A 17,111-nucleotide genomic window follows, 5' to 3' on the forward strand; every position below is an offset into this window, starting at 1 on the left:
AATTACCTGAAAGAGTGTAAATACATTGCACTATTTTACATTGTAGTATTTTCTACTAAAATCAGAGTACTAGCTAAGCAAAATACAACAACATGAAATTGTAATACTCCTCTGTAAGATTAATGCAGGATGACTGCAACTACGTATAACTATGGAGCTGATTTTCCACAATGGAGCAAAGGCAGCCAGTGGAGAAAGCACTATCTCTTCAATGCATGCTACTGAATATTACACATCCACACACCCAATTATGCAAAAAGCTTCAGTTCATTATGTGCACCATATATGCAAAAGCATTGAAAAATGGACTGAAGACTTGAATATAAAAACAAAAATTATTAAATTTTATAAGAAAATAAAGGAGAAAATATTTATGACTTTGGCTAGGCAAAAATTTTAACTGTGACACCAAAATATAATATATAAGATAAAAAATTATAAGTTGGACTTTATCAAAATAAATGCATTTATTATAGAAATTTATTATAAGTGAATGAAAATACAAGCCAAGTACTGCAAAGAAGTATTTTAAAATCACATTTCCAACACAGCATGTCTATGCAGAATATATAAACAATTCTTACAACTCAGTTATAAGAAAAATTTTAAAATCCAGTTGAAAATGAGCAGATGAGAGCAGGTACATGTCATCAAAGAAGATAGTCAAGGCGTACATATATGAAAAGATCCTCAATGTCATTAGGGAAATAGGAATTATCGCTAGATGATACAAGTTAAAATTGCAATGTAAAATTGCTGTACATCTGTTCTAATGACCAAAATATGTTAAATAACAAATGCTGGTAAAACTGCAGAGTAACTGGAACTACATACATTGTTCATAGGAGAATAAAATGATTCAGCAATGGCAGGCCTTTTTCTCTATGAAGTTAAACACATATGATCACCATCTGACCCAGCAGTTCCCTCTATAGAAATTCATACAAATGAAAGAAACCTCATTCAAAAACCTGGACCTAAATGTTTACAGTAGATTTACTCGTAATTGCCCAAATTCAGAAAGAGTCTAGGCACGGCTCAGTTGGTGAGTGCATAAGTAAATGGTGGCACAACTACACAATGAAAAATGAGATACTATTTATCACCTTAAAAAATAAATGAATACTAAGGTATTTCGCTAATTTTAAATAGCTACACCGAAAAGGCTACAGATTGTGACAAAACTTAATTTTTACACCATTCTAGAAAAGGCAAAGTTCTTGTGAACAAAGATAATCCAGTGGCCCACAGCACTGAAAGTGAAAGATTAGTCAACCACAATGGAGAAATATAAAGAAATTATTAGAATAATGGAACTGTTCTATCCCATCACTTTTGTGGTAAATGGACAACACAGAATTGTCTCTACAAAGTTTTTATCACAAGAAGGAGGTAAAGGGGCAGGAGAAAAAGGGATCAAAAATAGTCAAGATGTATCGTACCAATTTCTCCAAAACTAATGTAACTATTATGTATCACAAAAAAGCACTAATTTTTAAAAGGGAAAAAAGTTCATTGTACTGCATGAAATTTTTAAAAAATGACAATGTGTGGCAAAAATATAGTGAATACAATTTACAATAAATGAACTTTCCATTAAAAAATGAATGGCAACACTAATTAAAGGACTAGGGAGGAAAGAGTAAGCCTAAGTTATTTGGGGTAAGAGCATTTGGACTGCATACTATAAAACTAAAGACAAAAAAACCCCACAAATACTATGTTTAGCTAAGATATTTGTTTCTTACAGAGCTATGCCTAACCAATCTTGAAACTACTTTTTCTTTGAAGCAGATTTTGAAATATAAGTAAATATATTGTTAATAAGGAGAGCCAGAGTTTTCTTTGTTTTTATATATAATATAAATATATATATTTATATATGTTTATATAAATATGTTTTTATATATGTTTATATATGTATATATATAATATGTTTATATATATGTTTATATAAATATATATATAAATATAAATATATATATATGACTCAGGAGAGGAGAAGATAGAATGAATCAAAAAACACTTGATTGTAAGAAAAATCAAGATGAACTTGTCATCATCTTATATCCACTTATTCACATGTACATGTAGTGTTTGTGTGTATACATATGTAAATAGATAAGGATATAAATAGATGCTTATATGTATGCTAGCACATGTTGGTATGCATATAACTATATTAGATATATTAGATATATATATCTCTGTTACTGAGAGTGGTTAATTCATACCTTGGGTCAGGAAAAGTACAAGATCAGCCTGGAACACCTGTGGTGGCATAGTAAGAACAGTGCTAAAAAAAAATAAAGTGCTAATACATAATTGAATCAATAAAACAGAAGAAGGGTGGATCACCTTTACAAAATAATATCAATTAGGAACGCTGGAAATAGAAAAAGCACTTTTACTATAACATAGTAAGAATTGTTGTAGGCACGATGTTAAAATTAGTGAACAAAAGTTTGAGGAAAACAGCAGGACATTTGCATAGCAGCAAAGGATCTCCCCAAAGATATTTATAAATTACAAAGGGAACAGTGTAAGGGTTGGAGTGTAGCTCAGGGGAAGGGTGCTTGTCTAGCATGCATGAGGCCTTGGATTCAAACCTCAGTACCACAGAAACAAAACAAAGGGAATAGTAGCACCACTACAGTTAGCAAACCCCACTAGCACCTTCTTAACCAAGTCAAGTTAACATCATCAATCAAGTAACAGCATTATATACCTCAGCAATAAGAAGGGAGCTTTAGCTCATGGTGTTTTTGCCAAAACAGTCCTCAATCCATGAGAAAATACTTGCAAACTTAAACTGAGTGATGTCCTACAAAGTACCTGACCAGTACTCTCCAAAGCCACTAAAGGTAAGGACAAACAATGGAACAGTCACTGATTGGAAGACACTAGGAACACACGGAAACTAAATGCAATATGGGTTGGATTCCAGAACAGAAGAAAAAGCAGAATAAGTGGTGACAGCCAGTTGCATTCTGTAGTTTGTGTCCTAGCCCAGCTGACAGTATTACACCAATGTCTCTTTCTTAGTTTGTACAACCGCACTGCCCTTACCCAAGACTTTACTGTGAAGGCAACCTGCGTGAAAGTAATACTGAAACTGTACTCTTCTGGTAACTTTCCTGTTAGACTAAAGAATTTCAAAAAATGTTTGAAGAATAGTGAGTTACAATATTAAACGTTCAATCCCTAATGCGGTTTAAACACTTTCCACAACCCCCAGGATTGGGAGGAAATTCTGGTGAGCACTTCCGGGAGCACTGTGAGTGGGACTTCCCAAAGGGAGTGTCTGGGTCCGGTCCCCAATCTCCTGGGGTCCAGCAGGCCCTTCCTGAAAGGGGCCAGGTGAACTCCATAAACGCAGGTGCATCAAGGTCTTGGCAGGTTGCCGAAGTCTTTGGACCCCGAAATAGTGGCTCCACAGGAACACTTCCGGATAGGACAGGCTCAGTGATTTCTGCTTCCGGGTCACTGTGCCTTTAGGAGCATGCGCAGGAGGACCACCAAGCGGGAAGCTATCGAGCCCCAAGAGTGTTCAGCAGACTTGAGAGCAAGGTAGGGAGGATCAAGCAGAAACGTCTTCAGCGCGTGACTGAGACCCGCATATGATTCCGGGCGGGCTGTCTCAGGCCCGGCCCGGCTTTGAAGAGACGGTCGGTCTCTTCCAGGTCGGACCCGAGGGCCTCGGCAGTGGGGTCTCCTCAGAGTATCCTGCAACTGTGCAGTTGCTCTGTCCCTATCCTGCGGCCCGCTGGCTTCTTCCTGCAGTGAAACATTGGCATTGCTCCAGGAAACAACGACGGGAAGGGAATGCCCACTCATAAGCAGAGCACGTGGTGATGCCCTCGAGGGGACGCAGCACAGGAGGCCGGGGGCCTAGGGGCGACGCCAGGGTGCGATCAGACCCCAGCCAAGCGCCCTTTGGGCTGTCTGCTGCTTGCTTCTTTTTCTAGTCAAAGCAGACCTAAGTGGTTGTTTTAGTTGCTGTTCTGCGACAATGACAAAATACTGTTTTGTAAGTGGAAGTGCATTGTGGGTAGAGAAGGAGTAGCCAAAGGAAATTTCAGGTGGAGAAGGGAAATACACTCTTGCCCTACCGTGCCTGGAGTGTAAGGCGAAGGCAGAATCATCCCTTTGTTTCCTTCTTGTTTTCCTTTAATCCATGCTAACGTTCACAATCCAAGGTGAGAGGTGTAAACACAGAGCCAGCGCGGCTCTTGGAGAATTAGCTCTGTTCCTGTGGAGAAGTCTGAAAAGCACCATTCATCTCTAGCAGCAGAGCAGCAGAGCCAAGACACGGAGGAAACGCTTGGCTCCTCCATTTGGAATGTGTGTATAAAGCTTGTTTTCCATTCAGTGCCACAATCGCAAGGGCCAGAGTGTTTTAGCAAGGTAAATGCATGTTCTGCGCCTTGGAAAAAGCTCCCGCACTCATCTCAGAAAAAAACAGAAGGTGAAGGATTTATTTTTAGAGAAATTTGAACACAGTTTATTATTTACCAATCATTTGGAGAGTCAGAAATTACACTAATTTGAGTTAAAAGGTGGTATTTACAAAATATATTTCATGGAAGCATACCCAGAGTTACACGAAGAGGTATTTTTTGTAGTTAAATGTATTCAACAAATAGTTAAAATAAGTTAATCACTAACTTTCTATTCATCCTATTATTAAATTAAGAAGGCAGTCCAATTCTCATCTGTGGTACTTAGTGGAACATTTAGTTACCATTTCCCTGGACAAATGTAAAAATAGTTTATATCAATTTTCTCTTGAAAATACCACGACATTTCTTTGGATGCTATTATTGTATTTCCAGAGGGAAAGATGCATTTTAAACCACAAGGGGGCGGCAGCGCTACATTCTGAATCAAATGCCTCTTTTCAAGTTCAATATGGGGTTTTAAAATCATAATTATAGTGTAACAATTACCTTTCTCCAAATAAGTCTTATTAATTCTGGTGGTGTTTTATGAGTAATGTTAATTTTAAACTGCCTGGACTAAAGTTCCTTACAAATGAGACTACTTTAAAAGAAAAGCACAGTAAAATCATTTTAATGAGTGAATTAAAATGCCTTATGAGGCTAAATTTCTCAAAAGTTCTTTACATTTCATTTTTAACGATCACAATGCTATAACTATTCAAATGACCTTTACAAGAGTATTGAAAGACATTGAAGAAAAAGAAGTATACTTGGGAAAGGATAAAATTTGTTTTGGTTTCGTGGTTAGTCTGTTGTTGAAATTAGAATTAAGATAAGGAAGCTTTAAATCTTATAATGAATCACTTTAATGTAAAAAAAATAAGAGCTGTTTCTGCTGTTGAATGTATTTTTAAGCGACAGTAACATTTCAATAATTTTATTTAGCCACTAGGTGGTGCTACCTATTTAAGCAACGAAGCCAAAAAGAGAAAATTGAACTTCCAAGAATTACCCATGTTCAAAACATTTATATGTTCACCACATGTTTTGAAAGTATAAACTGAGATTAGTTTCTGTGAAGGCCTTGGAGAAGAACAATATTAGAAAATTCCAAGGAAGGAAACTACACTGTCTGGAGCAGCTGCATTAAAGAACTACATGAAATTCATGAATTTCTCCTAATGATGAAACTTAATCATGGTTGCTGACCTTTTCACAAAAGAACAAAACAGCCTAGTCTAAAAAAAATCTCAGCCCATGAAAGGTACTTATTTTTGTCCATGAAATTGTTCCTTTTGTTTCTCAGGCAATGGAAAATAATTGCATTTTATTCCCTCCTTTTTGGTAAAGGTAAAAAAAAATTTTTTTTCCTTAACAAAAATCAAACAAATCACATTTAATCCATTTTATCTGTAGATGCCAAAGTAATTATATGTGCAGAGAAGCCAAATGTTACCTGTATTCACTCATTTATCAAAAATAGTTCTATTTAAATTTGGGGTGGATGACATGCCTATACATACTCTGTTATACCATGAATGAATTATACATGTGTTGACCATTTCCTAATAAAATGTATTGCACAATGACAACCTTTTATATAGCTAATCAAATGCATTATGCAATATGTCAAATATGAACATAGTTATACTCCTCAGTGTAATTTCGTCATAAACGGTTGTCGAATTACTCATAGGAAAAGGAACAACTAACACTTATTGAGTTCGGTAAAGATTGTAGAAATTTTTCATTTTTCCACGATTTAATCATCAAAATAACCATTTTAGCTCTTATTGCCTCCATTCTCAGCTTTGAAGACAGAATGAGATTTTGAATTCAGTTTTACTATTGAGAGCCATACTCTTCCTACATTGCTAAAACCAAGAGAGAGATGGAGTACCACCCCTCATCACCCCCATGCCTTGGCAGAGGTTACAGAGGGGTAAGGTCAGTCTTTGCCTCTAAACCCAGGTGGAACCTCACACTCTTCCACTCAGCGTTCCAGGTCGCTACAAGTAACAGTAGACAGTGATGAAACCTGTTTGCCATCCTGGTCTTTTCATTTTTGCTTCTCCTGTGAAATTTTTTCAAAAATTTTTTTAGCTCTAGAAGCAGTCTTCAGCCATAGCATGCTAAGTGTTAATGGAAAGTTAAGTACTTGATTTTAGTTTATGAAACAGTAAAGTAAGTTCTTATTTAGTTGAAGATGCTATGCTGGCAGTGAACACACAAGTATTTCCTTAACTCTTCAGAGCTTGTGGCTTACCTGAGAGACATAAACAAGCTCTTCCTACGTATGGTAGGGTAACACCTGGTCCACGATTTCCTTAGGATTAAGTTAATTCCCTGGATAGGGTGATATAGGCCCAGAAGTATGTTGTTAATACTTGAATTATTGATTTTCAAATTGAATAATGTAGTAATAAATAAAAGGCTAATATTTAGTCCTGAACTTCCAGTCTGTGATAAACTGACTTCTGTAACACTTTACATATGTCCCTACCACAACTCCATGAGATTCTTATTATCCTGCCCATTTTATAGATAAAGTAAGGCAAAAATGTAGATACCAACAACTGTTCAAATCTGGGAATTTTTTGACCTATGGGGCAATGGAGCACCACTGACTGTTTTCTCTTCTTTTTACTGTACACTTGCTGATTCTGACTCAATCAAGTTAAAAACCATGGCAACTGGTAATTATGCTGTTTCTCAGCTGTAACCCACTTTTTTGTACTTTGCTGTATGATTCTGGGGCTGGGGTTCTGCACCCTCCCCCGCTGCAGGTTTTGCCGACAGGGGGCGCTGGACGCTGAGAGAGGCAGATGGGCTTGCTCCTCTAGCAGCTCTCTGAGCAGTGCCCCTGGGACACGTGTTCACCGTAGCAGGTACAGTTGGTTCTTGTTTGGAATGTGCTCAGCATTTAGACTTTCTCCAGCACTCCTCATTGCACCTTCCTTGTGACCCCAGGTGTCTGTGTTTCAGCTCCTTGGGGCTCCTTTTCCAAGCTTCTTTGTGCTTATCCAGCCCAAGAGGTGGAAGCTCCTCCCACTTACATTTACCACCTCTGTGAAAACTTTCTGCACTTTAGGTGACTGAGCATTACGTGCTAAATCATGTCCACTTAAAATGTTAAGTCCCATTTCCTAAACCTGTGAACGTGGACTTATTTGGAAAGGGGTCTGCAAATCTAGTTAAGATGAGATCATTAGGGTGGGTCCTAATCCACTGTGAGTGTTCTTATAGAAAGAGGAAATTTGGCAACAGAGATGGTTCTCCATTTGGGGCGAAGCCATGTGAAACTGAAGGTAAAGGTCAGGGTGATATATCTGCAAACCAAGGAGGACTCAAGATGGTAAGAAGACACCAGAAGCGAGGAGAGTAGGAGAGAGGCATGGGACAGATTCTACCTACCACTCTTCAAAAGGAGGAAACACTACTGACTTCTTGATCCTGGTTGTCTAATCCCTAGCACTATTGGTAATTTACTGTGAAAAAAGTAATTTCTGTTCTTTAAGACATGTAATTCATGGCACTATGTTATTGAAGCCTTAGGAAACAAATACACCTAACTTAGAATTTTAATCTTGGTTAACAGTTTTAAATATTCTTTTTGTTAAAAGGTGTGACTGAATTCTCTTAATCAGAGCATAGCTGTTACAAATAAAAAGAACCCTGGCACCTCCCTTTCGTTGTGGTAAGCTTAGTGGTTACCCACTTACATCATGCCCTGCGATTGTGCGCGTTAGCAGGACTGTGTCCAGTCAGGGGAAGGCGGGGCCTGGGGTCACAATTCCCACTTCCAGTGGCAGTTAGGCACGTTGTACAGCATCCTTCTTGTAGACACTCACACATCAGCCCTTGAAACACTGATTCCCAGGTGTTTCCCAAGGTCAGGTTTCAGCTCAGTAATCTGTGGAATTATTCCTGCCTTGAAAAATTTTTAAAAACTTGCTCTTCCAAACTTTTGGTATTTTGGGGGTCTCTGACAGTTCTCAGAGCTCACAGAGACTGGTAACCTGATCTGAAGTTCTATGAGAACAAAACTTTCCCTTCTTTAAAAGGGCGGTATGCCCTCCAGGAAATGCTGCATTCTGCTAGGCGAGTGGAGTTGTTCGTGTGGTTTTTGTCATTGGTTCTTGCTGTGCTTCACTCTGTTCTCACTGCCTTCCCCAAACTGAGTAATAATCAAAGTTGGGTTTCAAGATCAATCATCTTTTCAACAATTCTGTGCAGTGTGGGATGTAATTTTAATTTTAACCGTTACCAGCTTTTGCTTTTACTCCTATTGTAGAATTCTAACATGTTAAGTCTGACATAGAAAGGACCCTTGAACAGCAGCCTAGTGTATGCAGATCTTCACAGTAAGGCAATCTGAATGAATCTAAAAATAGTGTGAGTTGAGTGTGATCCCTGGAAGGGGTGACTGCAGGAAGTAATGTTCATCTCATTAGGAAAGAACTTAAAACATTTAAAAACAACAGGTGGCGTAATTATCTCCATTCTCCACTAATTAAAACTCCCAAATTTTCAAGGCCAATAAGACTTATTTCTCCTGCCAGAACTCTTCCCAAATTGATAAGCTGTAATCATAAAATATGAACATTTTTCATAATTCATAAAATATGAAAATCCATACCTGAAAAAATGTTGGTTGAAAGTTTGCAGAGTAGTAAAAGACAGCAACATCACGACCTCTGTGAGACCTAGAATCAAGACACCCGGAAAACGACAACTTAGGAAAGAGAAAGAGAAGATGAGCTCCAGAAATCGGGAGGGAATTGAAGGGAAAGCTAGAGAACACGGAGCAACTGGAGATCCTGAAGAAAACACAGAGAAAAGAACGGTAGTCTGGAACACTAAGTGTGCTTTCTTCAGCAGGGCGCCGTGTCTGCAACACAAGGTAAGTCCAGAAAGGGTCGGCTGCCCCCGTGATAAACAGTGGCCCATGGGCTGCCAGCACTCGCCCCAAGAAAAGCCCGTGGGTCTTATAAGCTATAAACAGGTTGGGGTTTTACTCTGAAAGTGACTGCTTCTGCACAGCAGCTTAGAATTGAGAGGACGCCTCCGCCAGCATCCACCATATTTAGGAGTGACACAGTCAGGGCCCATTTGACTGGGATCGTGCAAGTCCAGGAATCAGAAGTCACAGAACGAACACACCTCAGGGTTTCTCCGGTCACTACCATGATGCCAGGGGGAGTCAGCTGTAAGAAGCAGATACCCTGAGAAGGGTGAGCAGTGGTGAGCTTGGGCTGTGGAGGATGTGACAGTCTCGTACTCTGGTGAGAAGCCATGCTGGTCATACGTGGTGTAAAGTCCTGCAATGAAGTCCAGTCCACTGGCCGGGCCCCCTGGCCGCCTGCTTCCAGGATGGAATCCAGCGGTCTGTTTGCTTTGCCAGTCTGCCTGCGTGATCGGGGATATGCCGCAACACGGCTGTTGGCCGCATCCCACTGTGTACAGACGAGGGCCTTTGGGTCAAGTGGGGCTCGCATGAGCCCACAGCCTGCAAAGTTAGTTGGGGAAGGCAGCGACTCAAGATGCACAGACGGACACAGCACTTAGAGACGCTGCAGTGAGTGTGCACCACGCCTGAACTCCGCTCCCATCCCCCAGCAAGAAAGGCAAGCAGGATTCGGCGTTCACACGCAAGAAGTGGGTGTGCGACACAACAGGCTCTAGCGGGGACCTGCACAGTGTGCTGTTCTTGTCTGTATTGTTCTGCAGACACACACATAGAAAACCAAAGCCCATGGTACAGCCTGGTACAGGCAATACCTTTTGAGAGTCCAATAATGGATTGTCATTGCCAGAAATTCACAGTAAAGTCCAACTTGGCCTGGTATACAGAATACTACTCTTAGCACCTTTTGACCCTGGACTTTTTATTACTTTCTCATAGATTGACATTAATCTAGCCATACCAAAATACATGCTGTTATTTTCAAAGCACCATGTAAGAGGTGTGATACCAATGTGTTTAAATTTTTAAAAAAATTATTAAAATAAAAGACATGTTGCAATTAATGTCCCTCAAAATACTCCCCTTCTTTGAATACACCTCCCTCATCATTCTTGATTTAACTTAAACAGTAACTGCCTATTTTGACCATGCTATATTTTTCATACTCCTGTGACCTGTTCTCTCCTTGCCTTCAGATGTCCCCCACTCTGAGCTATCCACTCAGTGAAGTTCTTCTCATATGGACCCCCTGCTCGGTTTTTTATTAGCCCAGGAAATATTTGTTCTTAAAGAACTGAAACTTACTCAAACTCGTATAAACAACATGTAACACATTTGCTTTAAAGATTAAAGCCAGGCCTTCTGTACGAATTTTATGAACCTCATAAGCTTTTAAACCCGTCAACTGGCTCTGTCAGGATCTTACATCAGTTGTTAGTGGGAAATAATCTAACCAGAATCCTTTGTCCCACCATTGTCTGCAGGCAGACACAGTTGTATTCTACATGGCAACGTTGCAGTCGAGGAGGAGTCAAGAACTAAAGCAAACACTCTGCATGGCGAAGACTGTGGGAGGAGGCAGTGAGTCTCTCTGGTGTCTCGTTCACATGGTCATCAGTCTCGTCATTCTTCATGGGCAACACTTGAGGGTTAGTTGGGTGGACAACGTGAACACATATGTATACAAGTCACACGCCACTGATTCCGTCTCAGTGACACAGGCGTGGTTACCTTTACCTTTAGTTCCTTACATAGAAGTATTTTTTTCTCTTGACTTCTCTTGTCAGTGCTGGGATTTGAACCCAAGACCTCACATATGCAACCAAAGGCTGCACCACTGAGCCACATTTCTGGCTCGGAAATAAGTATTCAAACACATCTATCGAATCACTGAATGAATGGGATCAATCGAAGTTTACTGAAGGCAAATGAAACTACTGGGAGCAGACCCATTTCTACCTCGTCTCTGTCCGTAACCGGATATTAAGAATAAGAAAGTTAATTTCTGTAAAAATTGTCCTTAATCCCACTCGGGCAATGTCGTGAGTGATACGGGACTACTGGACCCACCTGAGAAGTCAAGGGAGCAGACTGAGTTTGGTTGTCTTTTTGACATTCCTGAGTAACCAGGTTGTAAGTTCTAATTGAGAAAATTCTGAAGCAAAACAGTTGTAAACATATTCTCTCCTGACCTTGATGTCTGCTTTGCATTTTCCAGCAGCCAAAAGTTATTCTGGGTCATTCAAGATCAATAGGGCTTTCCATTAATAACAATGGAAATGGAAATGAAAACTGCTAGTAAATCTTTTGAAGGAATGGATCTGGTGAGATCACTCAAAAAGCAAAGCAAGAGAAGCCAGCGTGAATCAGGAAACGTTATTTTTCCCAGCTCTGTCACAGGTGAAGCTGAACAAAAAGTATGTTTTCCCTGGGCTTTGGTTTTTTAATCTATGAAATGGTTATAGAAAGTCTAGACTTCGCCAGGATACACACACTCTGGAAGCAGTAGATTCCCTAGATCCCACCCAAATCCTGGTTTTATATGGCATGCCTTGGGCTTCCAATTCAGTGCTATCTATACATAGAATCTTTCAACTAATGAGTATCACAGAAAATGATCAATTAGCTCTAGAAAACACAATCAAATAGAGAAATTTTATTGGTCTCTCCTACTTTAAAACTACCCCAAACAATAAGAATACAAAATGAATAATGAGACAAGATAGTCGCTGTGACTAACACATACAATGTAAAGAGCCTCAGTTACCCGTGGTAAAATGGGATTACAGCTGAGCACTGAGAGTTAACCCTGACCTCCTCGGTGCTTGATAAAGAGGGTATGGGACCTGCTTCTGCAAGAACTGACCGGTCATTTCTGGGCTGAAGTGATGTACAGGTATGGAGGGCTACAGAAGAAAAAGAACTTCCTCCTGCTGCCCCAGGGCCAAATACCAGGCCTACGGGGACATTGGAACTGAAGGGCAAGAGTGACACAAATATGCTTCATTTCTGTGTGTGTCCTAATCAGACCCAGGAAGATGGTCGGAAGGGAGATGGAGTTAGTCAGGGAGGGAAAGCAGCTATGCTATTTCTGTAGAGGAGGCATGGGGATCTAATTCTGGATCTTCACTGTGAAGCCCAGTAGTTTCCATGACAACAAGATCAAGAACATTAAGATGGAAAACAATACCACCATGAGGAAATACTTGATTTTTTTTTTTTAAAAAAACCTTTTGGCTCAAAATTCAGTAGCAAATTCCATTTCCTTCCTTTCCTCACACAGATCTTCAGCATTCAGACAATATATTCCAAAGACTAGGGAAATCTAGGTAGAAAGAAATGCATAGAAATTATATATACTTATGGTAAAAAGACAAATCTAAAGGGAAAGAATTAGCTGTAAAACAAGGTGAATAATATATTACAGAATTGGAATTACATAGAGAAATAGAGGAAGAAAGTGATTGGGAGAGTATCTTTCAATAATAATAAAAGCTAAGTGGCTTTATGACTTTTCTAAAAAGACATTTTGCAAAGAAATATAGGACACGTGAACAAAAGGTTAAAATAAAATGTCAACATTCATTAATAAATAAGAAAGAAAGATAAAAAAGCTGCAGAGAACAAACAATTTATAGTTAAAAAGTAGAAAAACTTTACTTAAAATACAGGTACAAAAATTCCCACAGAGCTGAAGAGAAAAAGCATCATGACAGGAAGAAATGATCTGTGGAACACATAAAATTTCTGTATTTCTACATCCCAAGAGATAAATTTTAAAATATCAGAGTGCAAACCACAGTTTGGAAAAAATATTACTAACATGTATAACATGATTATATCTCCTAGTATAGATCAATAATATAGACAGTACAATTTTTGAAAAGGGGCAAAAATCTTGAACCAATACATACATACATACAGGAAAAGAACATTTCAAATAAGTGTATAAGAAGTTGCACAATATTATGAGCTATTTCGAAAGTAAACATTAGAATCATTATTTTAATTTCCATGCTACTTATAGTGTGAGGTACTATTTATACCTGCCAGAAAGACTAAAGTAAAATAAAGATGGGTAAGAGCCGACGCTGGTGAAATTTGTGGAGCAATGTTTACTCTTACTCTCTGCTGACGGTACCAGGACTAGTATAGCCACTTGGGAGAATGGTGTAGCAGTGGCCTGAATGATAAAAATGCATCTGCTCTATGGTCCATGCAGATGCTATGCCTGGACGGCACCCACTGAGAACTCAGCCAGCAGTGAGGAAGAGCCAGGGCCGGGTGCGTCATAGTCCTGTTGGTGATTCCTGCTCTTAGAACTGAAGGACTTTGGCCTTTTGGTTTTCTTAGCTCACTGACATCATGGAGCAAGGAGGATTCATTCCTGCACCCTTACCGTTTTTTGTTGGGATCTCTGTCCCACAGGATATGTGACTGTTATATAGTAAATGATGGATGTGAGCTAGATGTAACACCTGGACCACTCGCTAAGCTGTAAGATGGTTGCTTGGTCATAATAATAAGTGGCAGACAAATTTGTAACTGGAAGTAAGGAGCTATATGACCAAAACGTGGTCCTGGCTTGGAGACTGGGCAAGAAAGGAGCTCGGGTGTTTGGGGAAAAGGACCAGGGAAAGCTGAACACACCTGGGGATACGGTTCACAGAGCCTGGGAGAACCGGAGAATCACTGTTACAAGTGGGAGGAAAGAAGTTATTGTGATGACCTAGAAAATACAAAATGCACTCAGCACACTTATTGCTTCAGGCAAGGAGATTTCTTTTTTTTGTTGTTTTGTTTTTTTTGTTTGTTTGTTTTTCTCCAGTACCGGCAACTGAACTCACGACCTTGCACTTGCCAGGCAGATGCTTTGCCGCTGAGCTAAATCCCCAGCCCCAGGCAAGGAGATTTCTAAAGAGAGTGTCGAAGGTGCCTCCACACCTCATCCATGTACCTGTACAAAAGGAAGGAAAGGAGAGATTTTGCTTTGTAAGGGTTCAGAATAAGTTTTTTCCCTTCTTATCAAAGTAAGAAAAGCCCTTTGGGCAAAGACTAAATCCAAAGTGGACAGTCTGTTACCCTACTGAGAACCAAAAAGGAACACAGCAGAAGTGATGCCTACTGACCTTGAGACTTGACCAGGAGACCTGACCCACATCTGTCTTGGTGCTGGACGTGGAACTCAGCAGGTCTGTGCTTCCAGATGGAAGAGCCAAGCGCCCCAGCCAGGCTATGCTCTGAAAAGGCACAGACCTCACGGAAATGCCCAGTTCTCAGTTGATGGCCATGCCGAACGGCCACCTGCACCCAGCTCACCTGCCAGGCACAGGCATGAAGGCACTTGCAGGTAGCTCCAGGCTCAGCCTTTGAGTTGGCTTAGGGTTTTATACTCTGCGGATACTCTAGATGACCTGGGGTGGAGAAGAACCATCCCCATCCTGTGTCTGCCAACCTCACCCTGAAGCCCATGAGCAGGATGAAGTGATTGTTCTATGCTACTGAATTTGAGGCATGGTTTGGAGGACAGCCATGGTAACAAAAACAATACAGAAGGTGAAATTGTCCATTTCATCTAAGTTGTCAAACTGGTTGACCTAAAATGTCTCATAGTACAGTTAACATCTGTAGCATCTGTGGTGATAGCTCTTCTTCTGCTCCACTGCTGGGGTTTGTCCTCCCTTTGTAGCTTCTAGAGTATAACCAGGAAGTTGTGAATTTTGTTCATCTTTTCAAAGAACCAGCTTTGGGCCTGCTTAATTTTCCTCACTAACAGTATGTTTTGTTTTTTTTTTTTTTTTTTTTTTTTTTTTTTTTTTTTACTGTGTTGATTTCTTCCCTTTCTTTATTACTTTTTCTAACCTACTCACTTTTAGTTTATTCTGCTCTCTTTTTTCTGGCTTTGGGATGTGAAACTTGAAGTCATTGAATTCATATATTTCTTGTTTTCCAACACAAGTGTGTGAAACTGTACATTTCCCGCTGAGGACTGCTTTAGGCGCAACCCCTAAATGTTGATAACTTGTACTGCAGTGCTTGTTTTTGTAGTCAGTTCTGAGTTCAATTTTACTGCAATGAATTTTTATTTTTGGCCATTTTTGTTTTTATCAAACACTATCTCTCAGGGAAAAAGAGCATGAACACATCAACACAAACATTTCCTGTGGTATAATGATGTCTGAAAGTCTTGCTGCCTAATTTCCACTTCACGACAATTTTACATATTTTAAAATAGCACTTTTTACTATAAAATAAGTTGATAATTATTCCAGAAGCAGTGGGATGTTCTGTCTCATCACGTCACCAAGTCTCCCTTTAAAAGGGTGAGAAAAAGCAGGCACATTAGTGTTAGTGGAGACACATGACAGGTGAGAACAGCGGTCCTGCAGTGTCCTTGTAACATATGGTCCTTCATTTTCTCATTACCCAGCAAGTCTAGGGTGCTGTAGCTGCCCTGCTGGGATAGAGGAGTGCCTGTGATTTGCGCCAGCCAGGAAAGAAACAGCAGTGGGGCTCAGCTAGTCAAGAAGTAATATTCAGAGTTTAGCACTGTATTTTTTTTGTTGGCCAGTTCTTACTAAAATGATTCCAAAGCCAGGTATTCTGATATGCAAAAGAGTCTTTAACTTATGTTAATTTTTCTAAAAGTCCTTTATCTACAAATCCAATATTTTATATAACCTACACAAGATGCATATATAAGTTGACAGCATTTGGTGGTTGAGTATAGAAGCGAGTATCCAGAGAGAAAGAGGTGCAAGTTTTCAAACACCTGGAACTGTGGAGGAGGTGGGGTCATTTGCTATAGAGATCACAACAAGAAGAGTGAGTCTGAGTGCCAGGAGTAGATATCATGAGGCAAGTTTTAGGTAAATGGAGCATAAAATGCCTGGAAGGTTTTCACATGCGGGAATTTAATGGAAAAGTCTGGTACAGCCTGAGCTATCGTCTTATCCTCTGTTGACAGTTTATCTCCATTTACACATCATACTGTTTGTTATTCAGTGTTGGGCCATCCTCTGTTGTTCTTTGCTTTAACTGGTCAAAAACATGAAACCGTTCAGTGTGTGTTCCGATGAAACGCAAAGTTCGCCTGGGGAGGTACCTTAGTGGCACCGTGCCTGCCTGGCAAGTACAAGGTCCTGAGTTTGATTCCTGGTACAAAAAAAAAAAAAAAAAAAGAAAGAAATGCAAAGTAACTCGGGCCAGTCAGAGTAGGATAGTATTATATATGTTGAATTGAGTCAATGAGCTAAGGCCAACTTATTGAAATCTATAGATGACTTACAGTGGACCAGCCGAACATCCTACCCATTAGCCTTCCAGCCAAGCCTGGAGATTATTCAGAAAGAATGTCAGGATCGACCGTAGCCTTAGGACCACAGTATCTAGGAGCACAGTAGCTCAAGAGCCCGCCTACTCAGCAACAACCAGCACCTGAGTATGTTCCCACGCATCAAATCTCTGGTCCACTTGGCTGACAGAGGCCTCTCTTTGTGTACCCTTCCAGTTTCACAGGCTTATGATGGATTCCTTTCTCAAGCAGAGGAAGGGCCAATTTCTTCTAAACGGAATTAGACCCCAAGCAGCCCCTGCCCCGCGTGTCCGTTTCCACCTCCTGTCCCTCCGCCGTTCACCAGTTCACTTGCTCCACGCGGCTCCTTCAGACGCTCACTCCAGCCACGCTTGTGCAGCTTCAGAGC

At 40.1% G+C, this 17,111-nt stretch overlaps 1 long non-coding RNA gene across 1 annotated transcript in view; it reads left to right on the forward strand.

Moving 5' to 3' along the window:
• The first annotated feature begins 3,512 nt into the window (after nt 1–3,512).
• The window catches only part of LOC102024674, a 53,874-nt gene continuing 40,275 nt past the window's right edge, over nt 3,513–17,111 (forward strand). The window contains exon 1 of the long non-coding RNA XR_260515.1: nt 3,513–3,570. This is a non-coding gene — a long non-coding RNA (uncharacterized LOC102024674). The remainder of the gene's footprint in view (nt 3,571–17,111) is intronic.

The sequence above is a fragment of the Chinchilla lanigera genome, unplaced genomic scaffold (assembly GCF_000276665.1).
Source record: "Chinchilla lanigera isolate Chin_1 unplaced genomic scaffold, ChiLan1.0 scaffold00016, whole genome shotgun sequence".
Lineage (NCBI taxonomy): Eukaryota > Metazoa > Chordata > Mammalia > Rodentia > Chinchillidae > Chinchilla > Chinchilla lanigera.